The sequence below is a fragment of the Anomalospiza imberbis genome, chromosome 18, assembly GCF_031753505.1.
Source record: "Anomalospiza imberbis isolate Cuckoo-Finch-1a 21T00152 chromosome 18, ASM3175350v1, whole genome shotgun sequence".
Taxonomy (NCBI): Eukaryota; Metazoa; Chordata; class Aves; order Passeriformes; family Viduidae; genus Anomalospiza; species Anomalospiza imberbis.
In genome coordinates, this window is record NC_089698.1 from 8,535,427 (window position 1) to 8,556,257 (window position 20,831).

General features: G+C 42.7%; 1 long non-coding RNA gene across 5 annotated transcripts in view; it reads right to left on the bottom strand.

Annotated features, from left to right (window-relative positions):
* The window catches only part of LOC137484755 (uncharacterized), a 134,805-nt gene that overhangs the window by 98,870 nt on the left and 15,104 nt on the right, over positions 1-20,831 (bottom strand). The gene's annotated exons all lie outside the window — the stretch shown is intronic.

A 20,831-nucleotide genomic window follows, 5' to 3' on the forward strand; every position in this document is an offset into this window, starting at 1 on the left:
CCAGCGAGCTGTGAGCAAACCCCCCAGAGTGTATGACTGGAGCATCCAGTTTAGTTTTCATTTCTGCTACATTTCACTTGCAGCACCACAGATGCATAGAATCATTTAGGTTGGAAAAGATCTTTAAGTCCAACCATTAGCAGAGCACTGCCACATCCACCACTAAACCATGTCCCCAAGTCCAAATCTTCAAATCTTTTAAGTACCTCTGGGGACGGTGATTCCACCACTGCTCTGGGAAGCCTGTTCCAGTGTTTGACAACCCTTTCTGCAAAGAAATTTTTCCTGATATACAATCGAAACCTCTCCTGGCACAACTTGAGGCCAGAACCACACTGTAACCGGGAACGTGGGCACTGTGCTTCTTGCTGCGATGGGCGGTGAGTCCAACTCCCAGCCCTCCGCGGGTACCTTTGAGCCTCTAGGAGCGAGAGCGCTGCAGATGCTGGTTTTGCACATCAAGATGCTGCCACCCCACGGCCAGAGAGGGCGAGCGGTGCCTAAATCGCCGATTGCCATTTGCAGTCTGGCAAAGGCTCTCCTGGCTTTTCTTCGGACACGCAGGAAGATGCCTTGAATTTACACAAAAACTGCCAGAAATCCCATGCACTCTTACTCCACTGCTGCGCCTCCTAGTGAGCACAAGGATCTTTGAATACCATCCTTCCCACACTGTTATTTATTTGTCACACAGTAAGTTACTGCCTCCAACTCTGTCCCTTCCGTGCATCCTGGTCAGTAAAACTTCCACTGCCATGTTATATACACATTAAATATCCATCCCTGTGATCCATGCATGATCGATCTCCCCATCCCACATTACAGTCATGATTAACCTTCTCCCACTACGTCACAGATTCAATACACCTTCTTTGCCTCCTTCACTCAGACAAAATGAATCTCCCTAGTATTGTCAATAATAATTTTCTTTATATCTTGCATAACAACACAAGGCAATCTGACAGAGCACTCGGGCAATAATTCAATCTTAGCTTCCCACCAACGTTCATTAAACTGAATATAACTTCACCAGAGCTGCCATTGAATTATATCCTCATATCCTTGTGGGAACTGTATATTATTCCTTGGGGAATAGCAGCAATGCAGTTGAAGATGAAATAATTTGTTTTTAAAACCCCAGGATTGCATCTGATAGCACATTATTTCTTCATCTTGTTACTCACTTTGCATATTAGTAATTAGCAGAGGTTATTTCCTCCATTCCCCCCACCTTTTTGTTTCATTTCATGTCTGGTAACATTAACCCACGTGAGATAAGATGCTGGAAGATTTTATACAACTAAAATGACTGAGATCTTTACTAGAGGCAGGCAAGCCCGAAGAAATTCAAATTCATTTTGGCAAACAACAAAACACTCTTCACCACTCCCCCCTGTATTTCAGTATCTGTCCCTTCCACTTGAGAACAAGCCTCCCCTGGCCATCTTGTGCAGCTGGATAGGGCAAAGCTCAGGTGGTCTCTGTGCAAACACTGTGGTTGCTGCTCCTACTGCTGCATCTCCAGTTCAAATTTCTCATTTGTTTTTGAAGAGAGTCATATGATTCACCCAACCCTAATGATAAGCACAAGATTCTTCCCAGTCCATGGTGGCTCCTTGTGATGGCTTTGGAAGCTGTTCAGTAATGCTGCTGTGCTGGGGATGGGGAGAGTTTGTGATGTGCCACAGAGGTTGTACCAGTACACAGTGAAGAGAAAACCAAGAAATGCAACTGCAGCTGTCTTCTTGCCTTGTGCTGCTTCCTCTGATCTCCCTGGCCTTTGAGGAGTTTCCTTTAGGTAGCACATATGACCCCATTTTCTACAGTGGTTCTATGTTGCCTTCAGCAAGATGGCCACTGGTCACAAAGCAACTGAGAGCCACTCTCGAATGTGAGAGTTGGCATGAGCTCTGATCACAGAGCTGCCTCCCAGTTCCACCACAGCAGACAGGCTAAAGAGCCCATCAGTGCCTCTGCCAGGCCACGAGCAGCAACTGCCAGGCTGTGCCTTTCAGATCTTTTTCACGGGCTGTCTGCTCCTGTCATGTGTGGGGACAGAGCCCAAACGCTCTCCCCCCACACCACTCTCCCGCTCCTGCACAAGTTGCCTGCTGTTAAACCTTATCCTGCTGAATACCATGTGTTTGATATTAATTACATGTCCGAGCCCCATGAAAGTCATTGAAATTTAATGAGATGCAGGGATGGAACCACTGAGCCAATGGCATTCATTAAGGGTTGCCATGGAGATCAGTTTGCCAGGCTTGACCCACATTAAGTGCCACTGGTCACCTCCCAAACAGACAAAAACATGAAATTAAAAAAAAAATTTGCAGCCAATTCCTGAGGGGTATGAGCACTATAGGCCTCTGATGGCCCTTAGTCAGAGCAGCTGGGGCTCAGCTGAGTTCAGCACATGGCCTGTGGCCCTGTCAGGGAACAAGGCTCTAACAGAAGTCAGGAGGTGCTCCTACATGGCATCTACAGAGATGAGAAACAACTCCACCAACTCACTGATACAAAGAGGCCAGTGAGCTATTTCCACTTCCCTTCCACCCCTTATAAATGATGCAGATGAACAGAGCTATCACTTGAAATGTATTTTGTGCTATTTCCAAAATGATGCTGTTCCTAGAAAATATCAGTATTGTGACTCTAAGGAGATGGGGTGAGAGAGCGAGAGACAGGAAAGGTGGGGACATGGGTAGAGAAAAGAGGTTGTAACTCAGCATGGAAACACTAAGATAGAGAAATTTTAAAAGTGAAAGCTTCAATGAGAGCCAAGGATGGCCTGCACAGGGGTAGGCAAAAGCTGGTATTACTTCCTGGCTCAGCCAGAGTCACTGCACAGCCTTGGGCAAATTGCTTACTTTCCATCTCCCCCATTCCCTCTCTGCAAAATCAGGGTCACAATATGCCCTTCTTCCATACACTGGTCTAGCAAGATAGAAACCAAATCAAAGTCCTGCCCATGTGCTTTTCTAGAGCCTAGTGAACAGGGCAGCATGACCTCTGACAGCTCTTTGTAGTCTCTCAGTATAAATAATACTGTTAAACAGAGTTAATTAACCAGCTCACCAATCTGCCTACTTTCCAGCCCACAAGTAATCTGTAAGAATCAGACTAAGATGCAGCTGCAGGAGTGGCTGGGTGGCAGTGGGGGCCCAGGGAAAGGCAGAAGCCTGGCTGTGCAGTGGTACACACACAGTTCTGACACCCAGGCAGTGTCTTTATCTCTCAAGTAAAATAGGTCCCGTTACAGGGCAGACCCTTACACAGAGCTTGTGGCAGGTAATACAGTACAGCAGCAGCAGAGCTGCCTCTGATTTCCAAAATATTTTAATGTTTTCTTTTTCATCCTCAGTCCAAGTACATACCAGCAAACACATGCAACTATCACATCCCAAGTTCTAGAAAGGAATCTACAAGAACATGATAGTTTAAGCCAGGTTTCAATGAAATGAAAAGTACCCTCATCACAAAGGCAAAAATATAGGTTACAATCTATAAGGCAACTAACCCCTAAGCGCAGAGGCCATCCTTTGAAGCACAACTCAAAAATCAGAAAGAAATTGCAACAAACTTATCTGAGTACATCTGGTTCACCTAACCCATCTGCAGCCCTGGGAAAGAACCCCATTGCCAAAAATGGCTGAAACCTTATCCCCACAGCCTACGGGGGTTCAGATAATTATATCTGACATGAAAACTTGTAGCACATACAGAAAACTTGAGGGGGAAGAAAAGGTCAACTGTATAAAGATGCAATCACTGTGGAAGGGGCCAAGTTACAGCATGGTGAGCTGTTTAAACAGCCAAGATAAATAAGATACAATTAGGGTTACATTGGCTCACCCTTTTGAGATCCCATATGTGGGTGTATGAACCTTGGAAAAAAAGGGCCAAGTTATCAGGACTTGCTGTTTATTTAACTTGGCCCATTTCAAGGCTCAGCCTGTTCTAACTTCATCCCATTTTTTGCAGCAAACATCCCATTTCCAGTATTTTTGTACTTGTTAAGTGCTTTCTGATCACATCTCTCTTCTTTTTATTGTTTTCTTTAAAAAGAGAAAAGTGCTGAGAAAGGGATGAGAAGCTGAACTCAGGGCCTCCTATACCAAAGTCAGCAAACCTTATCCCTTTGTGCCAGCCAGCCTAGGGTCTTTGGTCAAAAATGAAAGCACAAGAATTTCCAGCATGTTTAATTACCAACCACAGGGAGCCTGGTACAGCCTCACAAATGGAATAACACATTGAAACTAGCAAAGAAAAATCAACTGAAAATATTTTGTAGAAAGGCCACAGAGTTGAAGCCCAATTCTGGAAGGATGCAGAATTTCGTGGGAACATGATGTTGGCAATCAGACTCACTCCTGCAGAGTTCCTCAGACTCAAGCCTTGGGATCAACATTCCCCAGCCTCTGCAGAGGTTCAGAGACTAATCTAGTGTTTTACATAGCTACCACACGGAAAGGGGCTTGTGTGCAGCAGTAAGGTTAATTCAGAACACTTGTTACAGGTCTGCCCTCCTCAATACATGTTAGAAACTGTTAGAAACTCTAGTTATAAATTTTATGTAGTTGTTACTAATCTGTGTGTTTGAGATGTTTCCTGCTATGACAGTGTTACCAATACCACCTCTGAAACATACAGGAGGCTGACCCCATCACCTGCTTTAGACCCTACATGCCACTCCTCTGATGCATTTCTGCAAATATTCAAAATGTTCTTATACCCATGTGAAAGAGTACCTGGTTACATGATGGTGGGAGGACCAGCAGGGTTCATTAATTTATACAGATATCTGTGTTTCACTGCAGAGCAGGTCTGCCTCCTTCTCCAGCATCCACTGCCACCTGTTCCATTCCATGGAAACTTGCTCCTTTATCAGGTTTGTGTCTCTGCACCTGATTTTAAGATGCTGCCTGGTGATTGAGCACTTTGCCCTGCCTATAAAAATGTGGTGGTTTAACACAGTGGTGTCTCTTCTGGGTGAAGGGCAAAATTCTCATTGCTTGTGCACCAATGCAATCCTGCACAGATAGCAAGACAAAGCACAGATAGTAAAGACAGGCAAATTGGGAAAGGGTCCTGGCGTTCTTCAGAGAGCACTGGCTGTCCTACTCTCTGTGCCAAGCTCCAAGAGGCCTCAGCCTGGGACTACAGTTAGATACACACCCCCATGAGACTCTTCTGTACATGGCATATCTGGGCTCACCCAGTTCATCCCACAGACCAGTGAGACAAAAGTACCCATGAGTTTTTAATGGCAGGTTCAAGTAGTCCTCGATAAACCAGATATTGCCCATTTGCTGGGAGCAGAAAAGCAGAGATAAAGGGTCTGTGGCAGAGGGCAGTGTAGAGTGAGCCCTTCGGGGCCATCTGGCCCTAACAGCAGCACCAATCTCCCCCCATACACTCCCCTCCTCCTTCTCTGGCAAAAAGGCCTGCTCTGTCCAGTTGTGAGGAGGGGGAAATGCCATATGGGCTTGTGGCTGGGAGACTGGAGGGACATCCAATACAGCAGAGATGAAGGTGGAGATAAAGCCAAGTATGCTGGGGAAAATTTATACATCTTCCCCACCTCCTTGCCTCCTCTGCCAGGTATTTAGGAATCAACATCTCTACTCTGTTTTACTGAATAGAAAAGACTTAACCTATTGCCAGCTGGCCCTGCCCCATGCCAGACAGGCATTTTTCTTCTGCTCCCCTCTTCTGCCCAGCATTCCCCAGCCACTGGCACAGGGATGCAGCTCAGACCAACCAGAACAGAAACATGCAGAGGATGAACGCAGCCATGCAGCCCCTCTTCCCTTCTCCATTTATCACTGTCAAGCTGCAATAATTGAACATTTGCATCCCCAATTTCACATAGCCATCTCCCCATGTCCCTGCAAATTAGCAGTCCACCCATATTTACAGACACACGTGTCTGCTGGATATCTGCTTCTGCTGAGGGCTGCAGAGATGGGGGAGCAGAAGAATGAGAGTTTTTTATCCTGCTGGTGCATGACAAAATGCTCTGGCTCTGAGGCTGGCCAGTAATACTGTGCTTTATTCCCACAGTATAACATATCCACATGGTACTACTGCTGTTGTTTGGAGTTTCTTCTGTTTGTTTGCATCATTTACACTTTTATCTCCTTCCCCTGTGAGCCCTCATGGAGGTGTTTTCCTTTAGTATGCAGGCCTGGTTGGCCAGTTGCCATAGCAATCCATTGCAGTCCTCAAGATCAAAAAGGCAGGATTGTAATAAAGAAAAAAAAAAAAGAAAAGAAAAAAAAAAAGAGAGAAGGAAAGAAGAAGACGGTATCTTTCCCACTCTTCTTGTGCTCTACCACACACAGGGGCACTTTGCAAGAGTCCATCATTTTAGGACTGGAGTGAAAGATGAAAACAGTTTCAACAGCCACACTGCCAAAAAAGCCAGATGCTGACAGGGAATAAGCCATTTAGAATGGTGGCAGCATGTTGAGCATGCACGCAGCCTCCGTTCCCTACAACACTTTATATACCACTTTTTCTCTCTCTGCTGAATTCTGTACTGTTTGCCTACTGACACAACTTCTTGCTCTAATAACAGCTAATGCCTGAACCTAGAGTTTGCAACGGTTGACATTGGCCCTCAGTAACTGCAGGCCAAGCTAAGCAACATTTTCCCTTTATTTGACTACAGTAATCTCATTTGCTGTTTTTTCTGGATGTGTTTGAGAGGCCCATTTGAATCCAGTCTATTCTATTGTACAAATAACAATCTGTACTAATCCAGACCTTTACACAGTGGCCTCCAAAGTGGTCCACAGATATAGCAGCCAAATTACCATCATGAGCAGCTGAGTCCCAGACAAACAAGCCTGTGCTATGAAGGAGTTCAGCACAGGAATGAAACATAAAAACACCAAAACATCCAATTAGACAACAGTCCCAAACCAAATATTAGTGTACCTGGCCTTGGGGATGCTGCAGCTGATGCTTATGTCAGCACAAAAGCTGTGTCAGTGTTGTTTAGTGTCTGTTCCAACATTTGCTCCTAACCACACATGTGCCATAGATTTGTGAGGTCATAGGTTCCTAAGTGAAAGGAGAATACAGCCAGTGCTACCTGAAAAACAGTCCTGGACTCATCACCAAGACCAGGCTCTCAGCCCTGCCGCCCCTGAGCCCAAAGCTGCCACCCATGTCTTCTCTCACATTTCTGCTCCATTTTGAACATTTTGATTTACTTACAAAAATATTAAAAAGATTTTTTTTTAAATTTCACATTTTCCAAGCAGCTTTAGGAGGCAAGGAGATGAAGAATCCATCCCCAGTGGAAAACACGTGGCTAACGGGCAGATTTAATTTATATGAAGCACTCCACTCTTTCATAAGCTCTGCTTGGCATATTAAACTGGTGTCTTACATCTCCTTCCAGTGGCAGAAATATTCATTTCCCACATCATAAAGACCCATCCATGAATAATAATATTAATAATTAAGCACCTGACTCTAGGGCTATACTTAGAGCATCATAACACTCTAATCATTTGCTTATCCCATGATAATTACACTCCTCCATCCTATTTCTATGCTTTGCATTATTGGTTAACCATTGATTTGCTAGGGTGTTCCTTAAACCCCACCCAAGTTTTCAGAGCCCAGGTCTCACCTTCCTAGCAAACTGATGAGGTACATGCTCAGTATTAGCAGCAGTGTTCCCAAAGACATGCTGCAGTCCCAAGGTTCTGCTAAGGACCATCATTGTCAGCAGGCTCACAAAGAGGGGTGGTCAGCAATGCAGAGCAGTACGGATGTCCCAGCAACCTGTGCTGGCCCAAAGCCACACTCATTTCATCTCTTCCTGAAAGGAGAAATAACCAAAGCAGTGGGAAGCGAGGAGGATGAATCTCTGCCACAATGAGCCAGGCAGATAATTCCAGCTAAGCTTGCTCAGCACTAGTGAGGAGCTAGAAGCAATACAGCTGTTTTAGGATGGCATTCTGCCTGGACCAATTAGCTTTTCTGAGAAGCATGGTCTCTCCTGCACAGGCTCACCTGACACAGCCATTAGGGGTTGTTTGGCTCAGTGCTGGTTTTTTTGAGCCCATTACTATCAAAATTATGGTGCCAGTTCTGCCATCTTTCCCATGCTGTGTATAGTTTCACTTGCTACTGCACTGATTTCAACTAAAAATAGTATTACATGTAACTCAAGACAAGAAAAGGCTTAATGCCTGCTTTCACACACACATTCCTTTGCCATGGTACTCACCTTTCATGTCTTCCCCGCCAAAGCCTGCAACTGCAGCACAAACATCCAGGATTCTTGACTATCTCCTTATCCGTTACATTCCTGCAAACCCCAGCCACAAATTTGTCCCATGGAGACAGAAACCTCTGGGCAGGCAAAGATTCCTCATTACATAAAATCTGACAATATATAATGCATCATTTCTGAAGGAGCTTCAGAAAGAGAGAAGGCTCATAAAAAATCAGTGGATAGAAATCTGTGAGACCATCAATAAGAAAACAACAGCAGAGAAGCCAAAACAGAATGGGAAATAATAACTAGTACTTCAAGAACTGAATATATAAAAAAGCTTAGGGTCAGCAAAGAGGGCTTATGAAAATAACATGAAAGCAGCAAGACCACAAAAAAGTCTGTAAAGACAAAAAGGCTGGTGTGTCAGAAAAGTTCTCTAATGTTGGAGAAAACTACTTTTGTAATTGTTTCCAACTCCACACAACAAATGCAAACCCACAAACACTAATTTTTATGGCTAAGTTAAATCAGAGATTTGTGCTATGACTTGTTTCCTTTGTCTGTTAAATAAAGTACCAATAAAACTCTGTTTCTTGCTGATATCTCAAAACCAGGGAGCAGGAACAAATATTCCAAAAAAGATGGGATTCTACATGCTTACTTGGGTAGAACTTTATTTATCAAAGAGTTACCAGTTACATATGGATGAAGACAAGTCAGATCCTACAAACTTCAGCGATATATAAAGAACGTCTTCTGCAAAGTCTGTTGAAATCAAGAACAGCCAAAAACACTGGATGCAGTGTAGGATGATGCATTTGAAGAGACCATGCTTTTATCAGCAATGAAACAAAGCAAGAAATGGAAGAAAAACTGATTTTTTTTAAGAAGTCATGAAAATAAGAGAGGCCAGTTTATAAAACCATGACATGTGAGACTCCAGCACTGGTACTAACACAAGCATCAGAGCTTGGTACTGGTACTAATACTTCTTACCAGATTTTAGTGCCTTGAGGTACTGATAGACACGGAAATTATTAACCCTGTTCATTGGTGTCACGCAGAACACATCAGGTATCATGAAGGAAGCAAGTGCCCAAGCAGCTTGTGGTTCCCCATATCTCTAAAAGCAAGTCACACCACGTCAAACAGGAACAGGACAGCTCCTGTCTGGGGAGCTTTGCCTGGGGCTCAGTCTGTGCTGGAGAGCTGCAACTTCTTTGTTATACCAAGATACCTACAAGCCTCCTCAGCCAAGCAGACCTTGTCTTAAAGGCATTCTATGCAGATTTCCCTATTCCTTTAGGGAACATGGGACAGTCATCTCTTGCAGCACTGCCTAAAGAACAGTGATACACAGAGGCACGTTTCCCTTCCTTTTTCCCCCTTTGCACACTGCTATGCCATCCCTCCCCTCTTTTTAGTCAGACAGCTGCATGCGAAATGCCTGGAAGGACCTCACAGGGGCTGCAGTTTCATACAGAGGCAAAGCACCACCTATCAGCTGCAGGAAGTCAGAGCCCAGAGGCACAAGCTGAGCAGCTGCTCACTGGAAGCAGCTGATGGCAAAATCCTGCCTCCCTGCAGGGCAATTCTTCCTGGATCTTCTTGAGCTCAAGCAGGATCCTCACCTCCTCCTGCCTGGCTTGGAATACATCCTGTTAATAACCATTATCACTGTACCTGCCTTTGTGCTATGGCTTCTTAGACCTGCAGCCGTACCAACTAAAAGTCATATTGCCTAACCACATTTAGTTAAATCATTAAAATTTCAAGCCCTTCAAGTCAAAATTTACAAAAAACAAACAAACAAACAAAAAAAAAAAAAAAAACCAACAAAAAAAACACAACAACCCAACAAATAACCAGAAACAGATACTTCCAATCATCGTTTTAACAGTGTAACATAGCCTTATCTGATGATTTATGCAAACACAATACACACCAGAATACTTGCAATACTTCCTGGAATCCTTACTTATCTGGAATATTTGCCAACAACTTGCCACAACTACTGACTTTGAGTGGTTTTTGTTGAGTTTATTATCTGCCCAGTGTGACTAATCTGTACACCATGTTTCTGGAGTTCCTGCTTAATTAGTAACCTCCCAGAACCAAAATCAGTTTTCATAGTAGCAGTTGACCAGTTCATTGTGAATACTTCTGTATGTCTATAACTCTTGGAAGCATCTGCAAGTCTCCTTTTCCCAGCATCTCTATGAACTAAACTATGTTGGTCAGAGTAACCAGGGAAAGCCAGCGATATCATGGCGATGATATTGTGATAATTCACACTAGATTATGTAATGAAACTGGTTCAGGGCAATGAAAACCATCAACTGTCCATGAATGGCTTCTGTCAGCAGCCATTCAAGCTCTATCTGGCACAGTGCCCCACCAGCTGTCTTGGGCTTCTTATTCAAGCTCTGCACAAAAACTATGTTTTACATTGTTTAAACACAAACCAACATTTTTACACTTGTATAAATGATACACAAGCAGCTCTGGCCCACTGCATCCTGGAGAAGGTAACCCTGAACATAACCACAAGAACAGCACCTGAGAGCTATGAGGACCTGAGGCTAAAACCCAACTCTTGCTTTATACTTTTAATTGTCCAACAATATTCATTCATTGCAACAGTCTGCTGTCTCATGTATGCAAGACTTCAAGAGCTTCAGGGCAGAGGCCATCATTGGTTTTTTTGTATGTTTATACAGTGCCTACAACAACAACACAGTAGCAACCGGAAATCTAATAATGAAGTTATTATAGTAACAATGACAGAGCTGAGCAGCAGTGATTCTGGCTGTGTCAAAGCTGCATAAATCCATTTAATGCTCACACAGATATTCTAACCTCCCTGGCCTATTACAGAGCCTAGCTCTTGAGAGCAGAAAATTGGGAGAGAAACTAATGCACCGAAGGTTAGCAGTCCTAGTACATAGCTGCTAGTCAGGGTAAAACAATGGGTCGGTCAAGGAAGCAAACGAGTCTGCTTCCAAAACCCTTCTGTGAATGCTGTGGGTTAAATTCCTAAAGAGTGTAGAATTGAGAATTAGAAAGATTAATGGGATTTTCTTTTCATGAATGGAGGAGCTGGTAACAGAAACTCCTCAGACCTGCAAGCTAAGTCAGCCTTGGTACCCTCATCACTGCCACTGCACAACAGCTTTCCTCTCTATGATGTTAAAGCCTTAACATTTCCTGGGGGCGCTCCTTCTATTCAGTTAAAATCAATAGCATTGGGCTCTACATTGGTGTCTTCCAGAACCAGAGTGTAAACACAATTAGTTTACAGACCAAGTCAGTGAGTTAAACTCAGCCACATGGTCGTCTCTGACTCTGACTGGTGCTTTAACTGCATGAATGAAAGATCCTTCAGTCTAAGGTACCACAAGACTCCGTCACTCTCACTGGGACTCAGGCCAGAGAGGACACACCCTATAAACTATCTGCTCATAATTTTTAAGCAGAGCACAGCCCAGATTCATAGATAATGCAGAGATAAGAAGAGAGAATAAAAACTTCTGTTGCTTCTTTTAGTTAGTATTGTCAATAAAAGTAGTAATATGCTGTCTGTTATGCCAGAAATTCTATGAACATTTATGACTGCTTTTTAAACAACAACTGCTCTGAAGTGATTGTACTCTCAGTTAATGACAGGCACAACAGGTGGGTGGAACAGAAGGAGACAAGCAAGGAAATAAGAACATTTTGCATTCTAAGCAGTGACCACATTTCTCTACATCTCAAGAATTAAGGCATCCTTTCTGCAGTGCTCCTCTGTGAGACCTGTTCATCGTTTGTATGACAACACCTGCAGACATGTTAAAGAACTGCTTACAGCAACATTTGGCACTGCAAGAGATATGGACTCACAGGATATGGTATTTTAAAACAAACCAGAGAGGGCACTAAACACTGATCCCATTTGGACCTTACCTAAAAACTCCAAATAATAAAGCCCTACCTACCCTATTAGATATCACACTATCCTGTTACTGTCTTTGGCTTTGAAATCTTAACATTTCACTAGACAGGTAGGGAACAAGGCATACAGTTGAGGAGTTAAGGCAACAGAACAGGTGAAATGTGTCTGGGAAAGAGCTTGAGCCTCTTGTGTTCTAGCTCAGGGTTTTGCCAAGACACCACACAAGGGTAAGATCATACTGTGCTTGCCTGCAATGTTTTCTCCAACCAGTCCAGTGTTTTGATATTGAGTGCCTCTAGCAAAAGGAAAAGGAGGCAAGTCCTCTCCTGTATGAAGCACCAGGGAATATTAAGCATCAATTATCAGGTCTGTGACTGTTGTTTCAGTAGCTGGTCACCTATGGGAGGACCAAGTTCTCAGGAAGAATCAGCAACTTATACAATCCTGAAATTCAAAGACCAAAAAATCACAAGTCTCAAAGAAAAGACTGTTTCCAAAAGGGGTCAGATACAGGGCCCGGTAGCCATCTAATAAATTCTGGCACATTCATTATGGAATCAATACTCAGTGGCTGTTGGCCAACCTGGCCTACCACAGTGCAAACAGCCCCAAAGCAGGATGCAGCCAGAGGCACAAAACCCATGTGTAAAAGTGCTTCTGCACAGGTCACAAGACCCTGGACACAGGTTTAACAGGGTCTTTACTTGTTCCTCTGTGATCCCCAGCTTCCCACAGAGCCACCCACACTTCCAGTGAGGCAGTGGCACTCATTCCTGGCTCCTTCCACTCAGGGAGGCAAAGCACTTAGAAGAGCTAGAGGACAATGGGGCAAAGGTTGCTTCCCCTTGCAAGGGGACATCTGTCTGTTCCACACCCTTACCATGAGCCTCCCTGCAACATTTGCTATGCAAGAGAACTGCAAGGTCAGGTGGAAGGTATGAGAAGAAAATTGCCATTCCTCCTTGAATGAACAAGCATGAAAATCCTGCAGCCATCCAGAGTGGCTGCAGGTGAAGCTGGCATACCCCTGCCACTCAGAGCTGCTTTAGCAGCTGCAAACTTAACAAGAGTAGTATTAAAATAACCTCACTTATTTATTAAAGCAGGCAGGCTGAGTGACATTTCTATTACAGAGCACACACCACCGGGAGATTCCCTGACGCTGCAGCAAACCAATGTAATCTGTATTACGATGCACTATTCTCTCTGCAGCACACACAAGCTGGCTGTGCTCTCCCAGAAAACAGCTCTCCTCCCCTAGAGCTGGGGGAAGATTTCTTATAGGCTTTGGTGGTAGTAAGATCAACTACTGAATCCATGAGTTACCACTAATGTTACTTGTATTCACTACAGCCTATTCATCTTGCATAATCAGTGTTATATATCTTGTGCATCATTCTGTCTCTGCAATCCTGCATCATGTTTACAGCTCAGTCAGAAATGGGGGCATTATCTTTCAGTTGTTGGATAAAACTGCATTATAACATCATTTTAACTTTACACTGTATGGCTGAGATATTCAGACACTTAAACATGGGATAAGTAAAGTGAAGGAAAGGCTGACATTAGTTATTTGGACTCCTTCAAAAATCTTAGCAATGTATTGGAATCTCTTTTATAGATTCCTGCCCTGCCCACTACAAAGACTTCTGCTGTAAAGTATTGTGTGTATTAACAAACATAACAAAACAACGAGGTCAGATGACCTTAATTACACCAGTTTAAATCCAGAGTTACTTTGATAAAATCAATTGGATTATTGATGTTTACAATGGTATACTGGGGAGCAGAATTTGACACTTAATCTCTCTCACATGGGTTGCTGCCCTGCAGCAAACTGCAGATCCTAGTAATCTGTTCAGATGCCATCAATGTAATCTGTAACAACTGCTCTGTGTCTAGCAAATTAGTATAATGATCTAACACTGAGTAGTAAGAACAATTAAGCCAAGGCATGCACTGTCCTCTACAGCAATATAACATGCACAGATCCTCTGCAGTATATCACACAAACCAGCTGTATATATCAACAGAAGCATCGAAAGCAAGATCCTGTCCCTGCAATACCACTGGCTTTATTCTGCCTCTCAGCATTCATTGGCCTGATTCTGCCTGTCTCATCTAAGGTATGGGCATGATGATACGCTCGCTTCTCTCTAGCTGGACAATCAGAGCTGTGCTGGAACACACTGGTATCCACGGCTGCGGAACCATGCACACGAATGGAAATTGTGAAATGCATTCATCTACCTTTTGTGCCCCTTTCTAGTAATGTCATTTACTTTCTGAAATAAACTTTCTGAAATGTTCCTTGAAGGTACATACCTTCATCTGTACCAAAACTCTTTTTCAAAATGACTATAGATTTTGAAACATAACACTTTCTTGCCTTTTTCTAAAAAACAAATTATCGAAAATTCTAGTCTTTTCACTGTGACTAAAGAGAGAAAAAATTGTAAATCAAAGCCATAAAGAAGAAAAGTGCATTCTAATAAAGACACTAAGTTCTACTTTAGATGCCTATGGCTTCTGATTGTGCCCATACCAGTACAAAGATGGCAGCAACACGTGTTCAACCAGAGCATACTTTAAAGCTATTCTGTGCCACAGTAAAAAGGAATACATGGTGTAAATCATAATCCCAAAGACTGACGCTAAAATTGCCTCAGATGTCTCACAACTGGATATAGTCCAGTTATTACATATTAATTTGGCTAAAAAAGCCCTGCTTTTCTAGTATTCAAACTGCAGGCAAGATACAGAGGGATGACTTTTATGCAGGTAGGTGGGCTCCTTTTTCATCCTGGACCTCTGCTGAGTTAAAGGTTTATAAGCCACAGCAAGCTTGCCACTATCACTATTCAAAACTGACGCCATCTTAAAATAGCACAAAGGCAGATCTCAAAGAAAATAGCACTGTTTCCTCTCCTACAGTCAGCTGTGTATATGCCATTCTCATGTCACACAAATGGACTGAACAACCCTCTTGTCATTTATCTACAGATACCAATGCTGTATCTAAATGCTGTTACTAATTGGCTGCAGTGCTTCCATTGTAATGGTTGCCTTTTCAGCCCTTACTCATCATAAATTGCTTCCTAAATGAGAATATGTTTATTTAGCTTGTATTTTGAAAGAAATCCTTCTCTAAGATATTTAGGTACTGGGAAAGGCTGCTGTGCATCAGTGCAGATCTGTTTCACTAACTATTGGAGAAGAAAAGCTTCCAGATACTCAAGTATTTATCACAAAACATAAAAAATTAACATCAATATTCTAACAAGTTCAGAAAAATAATTTCCCTTTAGAGTATGCTCAGCTTTCCTTCCCATTCCAAATCCAAGTCGGAATGCCAGGTGGGAGTGCCACAGACAGTGCAGCACAGCTCCACCTGCGTGCACAGCGATGCCTTTGCCACGCTTCTGAACGAGTGAGATTCTGTTCAGCAGATCAGGATTTCATTCACTCCGGGATTTCAGTGCCTCATAAACTGGATTTTTGTTTGTTTGTTTGTTTTCCTTTTTGCTAAACAATCCCTTGCAAAGATGTAGATGTGTGGAGCTTCGCAGTGGGCAAATAACACACCAGTCTATGCAGAAGGAAGCTCCTTCCTAGCAGGCACAAGTCAGAGGTTTATGCCTTGACATACACGGTTCTCGTAGCTTTATAATTATATTTCATTTCATTTCATCCTTTTTTATCTAGCTCTTGATGTTCTCAGCATTTAAAGACAATGAGCAGGTATCAAGATCACAAATGCAGCTTCAATATTCAATTGACTTACACAGGGAATTTGATGCCCACGTTGTTTATCCTGCCTTAGAAATTTCCCTTTACTTCTCTGGATCCTCGTGAATTCCTTGCCAGGTGCTACATTTTGTCAAGATGTTCTGCAACATGTGACTCTAGAATATTTTCTTTAGCTGTTTAAAAAATGTTACCTTTCAAACACAGGTTTATAATTAACATTTATAATCCACAACCTCCTTCCTCTTCTAAGGTAAAATGCAGAGAAGGGGGTTCCTTACCATCATCATGCTAGTCCTCATTTCACATGCTTCTGGAACTTCTTTTAAATTCTCTGGAATTGAAATAATTCTCCATTATTGCCCCCCTCTCCAACTTAAATAATCTTTTTTTCATGTAAACTGCCTCATGTTTATAAGAATAATCACTTCTCCCTGAACATTTTTATTTTTATAATGCTTTTGTGAACACAGAATGCCTGAGAACAGACCCAGAACGCCATGTGAAGGCTTGAGAGGAAATGTCCAGATCTTAACCAGGAGCAGCTCTGGCTGCTGAGACTGCTGACACTCTACAGTTATCAACCTTTTCCAGGCTGCAGATGCAAAAAAATTCCCATTGGCTCTCCTAGGCTTTTTATGGCAAATCTAAACACACTGTCAACAGGCTCACTTTCCTTTTGGCACTTTCAGAAGAACCTCTGGGAGCCTCCAGACTGCAGATTATAAATCATTAAATCAATTGTCTTAAAAAGAGGTGCAAATTTCTCATTCAGCTCAACAAGGTGTTAACAGTACAGTGCAGCAACAGCAACCCAGGTGTCAGCACTCCCAAACTGCCTGACAGAATGATGACCAACAGAGACATTAGATAATTTTGCCATTGTGCAAGGATTTAAGGAACACAGCTGGTGTCAACATCTGTATTTTTCAACCCAACCTCTGACACTGGTGTCCTAATTCAAAGCAAGAAGTTTAGCAAAATTCTGTTTCTCTTCCTATGTCCCTGATTAGCATTAATATATGTAAATTTTTATGCAAATACATGACATTTAAAGGTAAAAACTCTGTTCTATATAATAATTACATACACTTTAAAAAGAGGTTTTTAAAGACCTATAATTATGAGATAAAAGAGAGAGCATATAACTGTTATACTTTAACGTCCTACATAAGTTGGAATGGGTATTGTAGCTAAGATAAGATTTATCTTCCTAAGTTCTGATTCAGCAAGACAATTTAACATGTAAGTAATTTTAAACATATAAATAGAACTGAGAAATACTGGTTCCTTTTATAAAGAAAATTTTGGGGAAGTTTTTAATTGCCATTAAAAAACTTTATTTCACTAATAATAAATCAGATATTTAAACAAAGAATTTTCAAAACCATAAAATTTCTTTCCCCCCAAATGAAATTTTTTTTTAATTTTTTTTTGCCTTCAAAAGGGAAGAGACAGATCAGAAAGTTTCGGCGAATAAAAATACAGCACAAAGTTATATTTTTTCAATTTTCCCCCTGCAAGCACTGCAGTAAACGTGAAGCTTAACTATGCTTAAATGCTCTGCTGAAACAAAGGCTGGATGGGTTTCCTCAGATCGGCGTGTTCGGGCAGCTCCCCGCGGTCTCTGCTCTGACACTGCGGGCTGGCTCCCTGTCTGCAGCACGGCATCCCCAAGGCACTCGGGAATTGCCGGGAGCTGCAGCCCAGCCCCTGCACGGGGTCCCAGCTGCTGCTCCGCTCCAATTCATTTGTGCCTGACCTAACCCGCGCTGCGGCGCGGGGCTCGCTGCCTTCACCGGGCTGTGCCGGAGCCAACACCCCGTGCTTGGTATCGCACGGATAACGGGGGCAGACACGGGGGACACACCGGCCCCAGCCCAGCTGCCGATAACTTATATTTGCCTAAAAGGATGGGTAAATCCATGGGCAAATCACCAAGTAATATCTTAACAAGAAGAGAATGACGATGAGATGGATGTGTTAAAGGAAGTGGAGAGTGTGTCCAGCCTTGCTCCCATCGGCCCCGATGAGCCTCTGTCTTTATTGGGGCACCACAGCTGGGGCACCAGGCAGCCACAGAGCCAGCAGGCTGCAGCGGCTTCAGTCAGGTCACTCATCTTCCCTTCCTAGTTTAACACCTACCAGGCTGCTCAGTTTTGCTTTAAACTTGAGCACAGAATTAGGCCATCCCTTCCTCAAGAAGCAGCTAGGGAAGGAATACGAAAAACTACACAAAATTAATCCAGGCTAGTGACAACCTGAGGATGGGGGGAGGAAGAAGGATTTATTCATTTTCATTACAATAGCCATAGAGAAAAGAAATGCTCTTTTGCCTCTCCCCAGGGACTTGAATTGAATTCCCAGGGCTGCCAATCAGATCAAGAATTTAACACGATTTATTCCGAGGGGAGCCTGTCTGGAGCCAGTGTGTCAGCATCTGGATGATGCCCTGAGCCTGCACAAGCAGAGCAGCCAGAATCATGGATCTGCCTGGCTTGACATGCAGTGAGACATTCTGGACACATGCACAGATTCTCCCTCATTTATGGCAACATAAAGCTGGAGAGTCAGGGAAGCCTGTATTACTTAATTAAAACTCAAACAGTAGAACACAAGTTTCAGACCAGAAATCATTGGTATTGCTGCAGATGACAGTCCCACAAACCAGGATCTTGGCTCAGGCTCAATGACTGGCAATATACTGCTTGAAGTGGTTCCCACTTGGAATAGTGTTTTGGGACCAATGAGGGCAGGAAAAGAGACCCAGCACATTATGAGGCTGACTTTTCTTCTGGGACAGTTTGCAAAGAGTTAAACTGCAGCTTATGCGACTTTTAGCCACAGCTTGCAAAATTAATTCATGTTTCAGGCTGTAGAGCACCATGAACCACTCAGAGTGCCATGGGGATGATAAGCTCTTAGGTCAATTACTGCACAGATGTGCCCCAGTTTGGCTGCCTCTCATTTTAGTAATAATGCTACATATATATTTCTATATATTTAGCCTATACAGATTCATTGCAGAGAAAGCTGTAATCTACAACCCAAATATTCCCAAGTTTGTATATTTATTATACAAAGTTTGCACGGCTCTTTCTACAGAAACAAACAGGATCATATGGGTATTTCTGTCACTAGCAGTTCAATCTTTCCCTCACTGAAGTTTCATTTCTTCCACTGTGGTTAAATGCTCAACAAGAAAAAATAACACTGCAAAGAATGCCAAGTCCCCTTTTGTTCTTTCCTGGAGCATTTCTAGCTGTGGCATTTTCAGCTTTGTGGCTTAAAGCATGGCACAGCAAATGCAAGACAGTATATTCTACCAAAAATGCTGGAAAAACCTCCTGCCAGTAAGAGACTGTTCCAAATTTCCTTAGAAACTGAAGAGCTGAGGGAAAGGATCTCCCACTGCAAACATGAAACCCAGTCTCAGACTGAAAAACACTCCAGCAGAATTTCAGAGACAACTGGTTATCAAGAACTGGCAACTACAGCACACAGTGAATGAGAGATATATCATGTGCAAAGGTACCACTGGCATTGCCTCATCTTTCCAGTGCATCAAGAATATAAGAAGACTTCATATTCCATCTGGTGCAGGAAAAATTTCAGCTACTACCAAGGACTCCAATGAGTAGTACCAGTGATGAGAATAGATGCCATCATTTATGTTGCTTATTTGCCTATTAAGCTCAATCTATTTTGATAACATCTATAAATTGGTGCATACCATCCATTGGGAAATCCTCATCTTTCTTTTTAAAGGAAAGAATGTTTCTCTACAGAAATTAAGAGTTGGAGGGGCAATGTTTCATTGAAAACACCATGGAAAAATTATGCAAATAACTGCCAGAAAGGCAGCCTGTATTTTCCAGAAACGTACAGATTGATCCAAACTGAGAACTCTGTATTATTGTTATTCACCCATTTAAGGTCCTATTTTCACTCCAGTTTCCATAGAAACCTGTTGTCCTAAATCTGCAGCACTTATAGCCTTTTAGTGTCATGGGTTCTTTCTTTACAGCTCTAATTACACCGTCATCCACAAGGGGAAATGGCTGGGATGCTTTTCCCACCACAGAAACATTCAGGAAGTGCTGCTCTGTAGACAGAGGGAATATAAAACCTAATCATAAACCTTCAGACATCATCCTTTTTGGACAATTCCCCCATGTCACAGCTGTATGTTTTATTGTTTGGGTTTAGAACATGGGCTCTGGCAGAAAGAATGGAATTGGTAGAGAAAAAAAAAAGATTTGGGTTTTTGGCTTTTTTCTGTCTTTTCTGGTCTATATTAAAGAACAATTGTATACAACTGAAGAAAATGGAAAAAAATACTTGTAAATTAACTACACTGGTGTCACATGGATATTAAATACATACGGTTGAACAAAGCTGTCAAGGCATATGGTCCAGAAAGACCTCCCACTGCCAAAGGAATGAAGCTCGTGCCCTTTTATTAATTTACTTCAGCTCTCAGGTCTGCATATAATTTTCTTCTCAGCATATGAGGGGTTAAGGTTCCCACCTATGCATTCCAGATAGACTCAATAAGACTTTTTCACTGTGCTAATATAAAACACACAGAGATCTTTGTCTTCCTGCATGCTGGTAAAATGCCCGTTGTGCTATGCAGATTATTATTGTTATTATTATTTCTGGCACTGTCACTTCTAGCTATGGTGCTTCAAAGCAATGATATTAAAAACATAAAGGCAGGCAGCCCTTTGGAAATAAGCAACTGCAACAGCAATGCAAAGAACTTTTTATAGCACCCCTTATTGAAACATCTGGAGGAAGTATCATCTAATGGTTAGTGAAGACAGCTAAAGAGCCAGGACTCCTATGCTCTGTTTCTAGGACTGTCACAATCACTGATTTCCCACAACCCTGGGCAGGTATCTT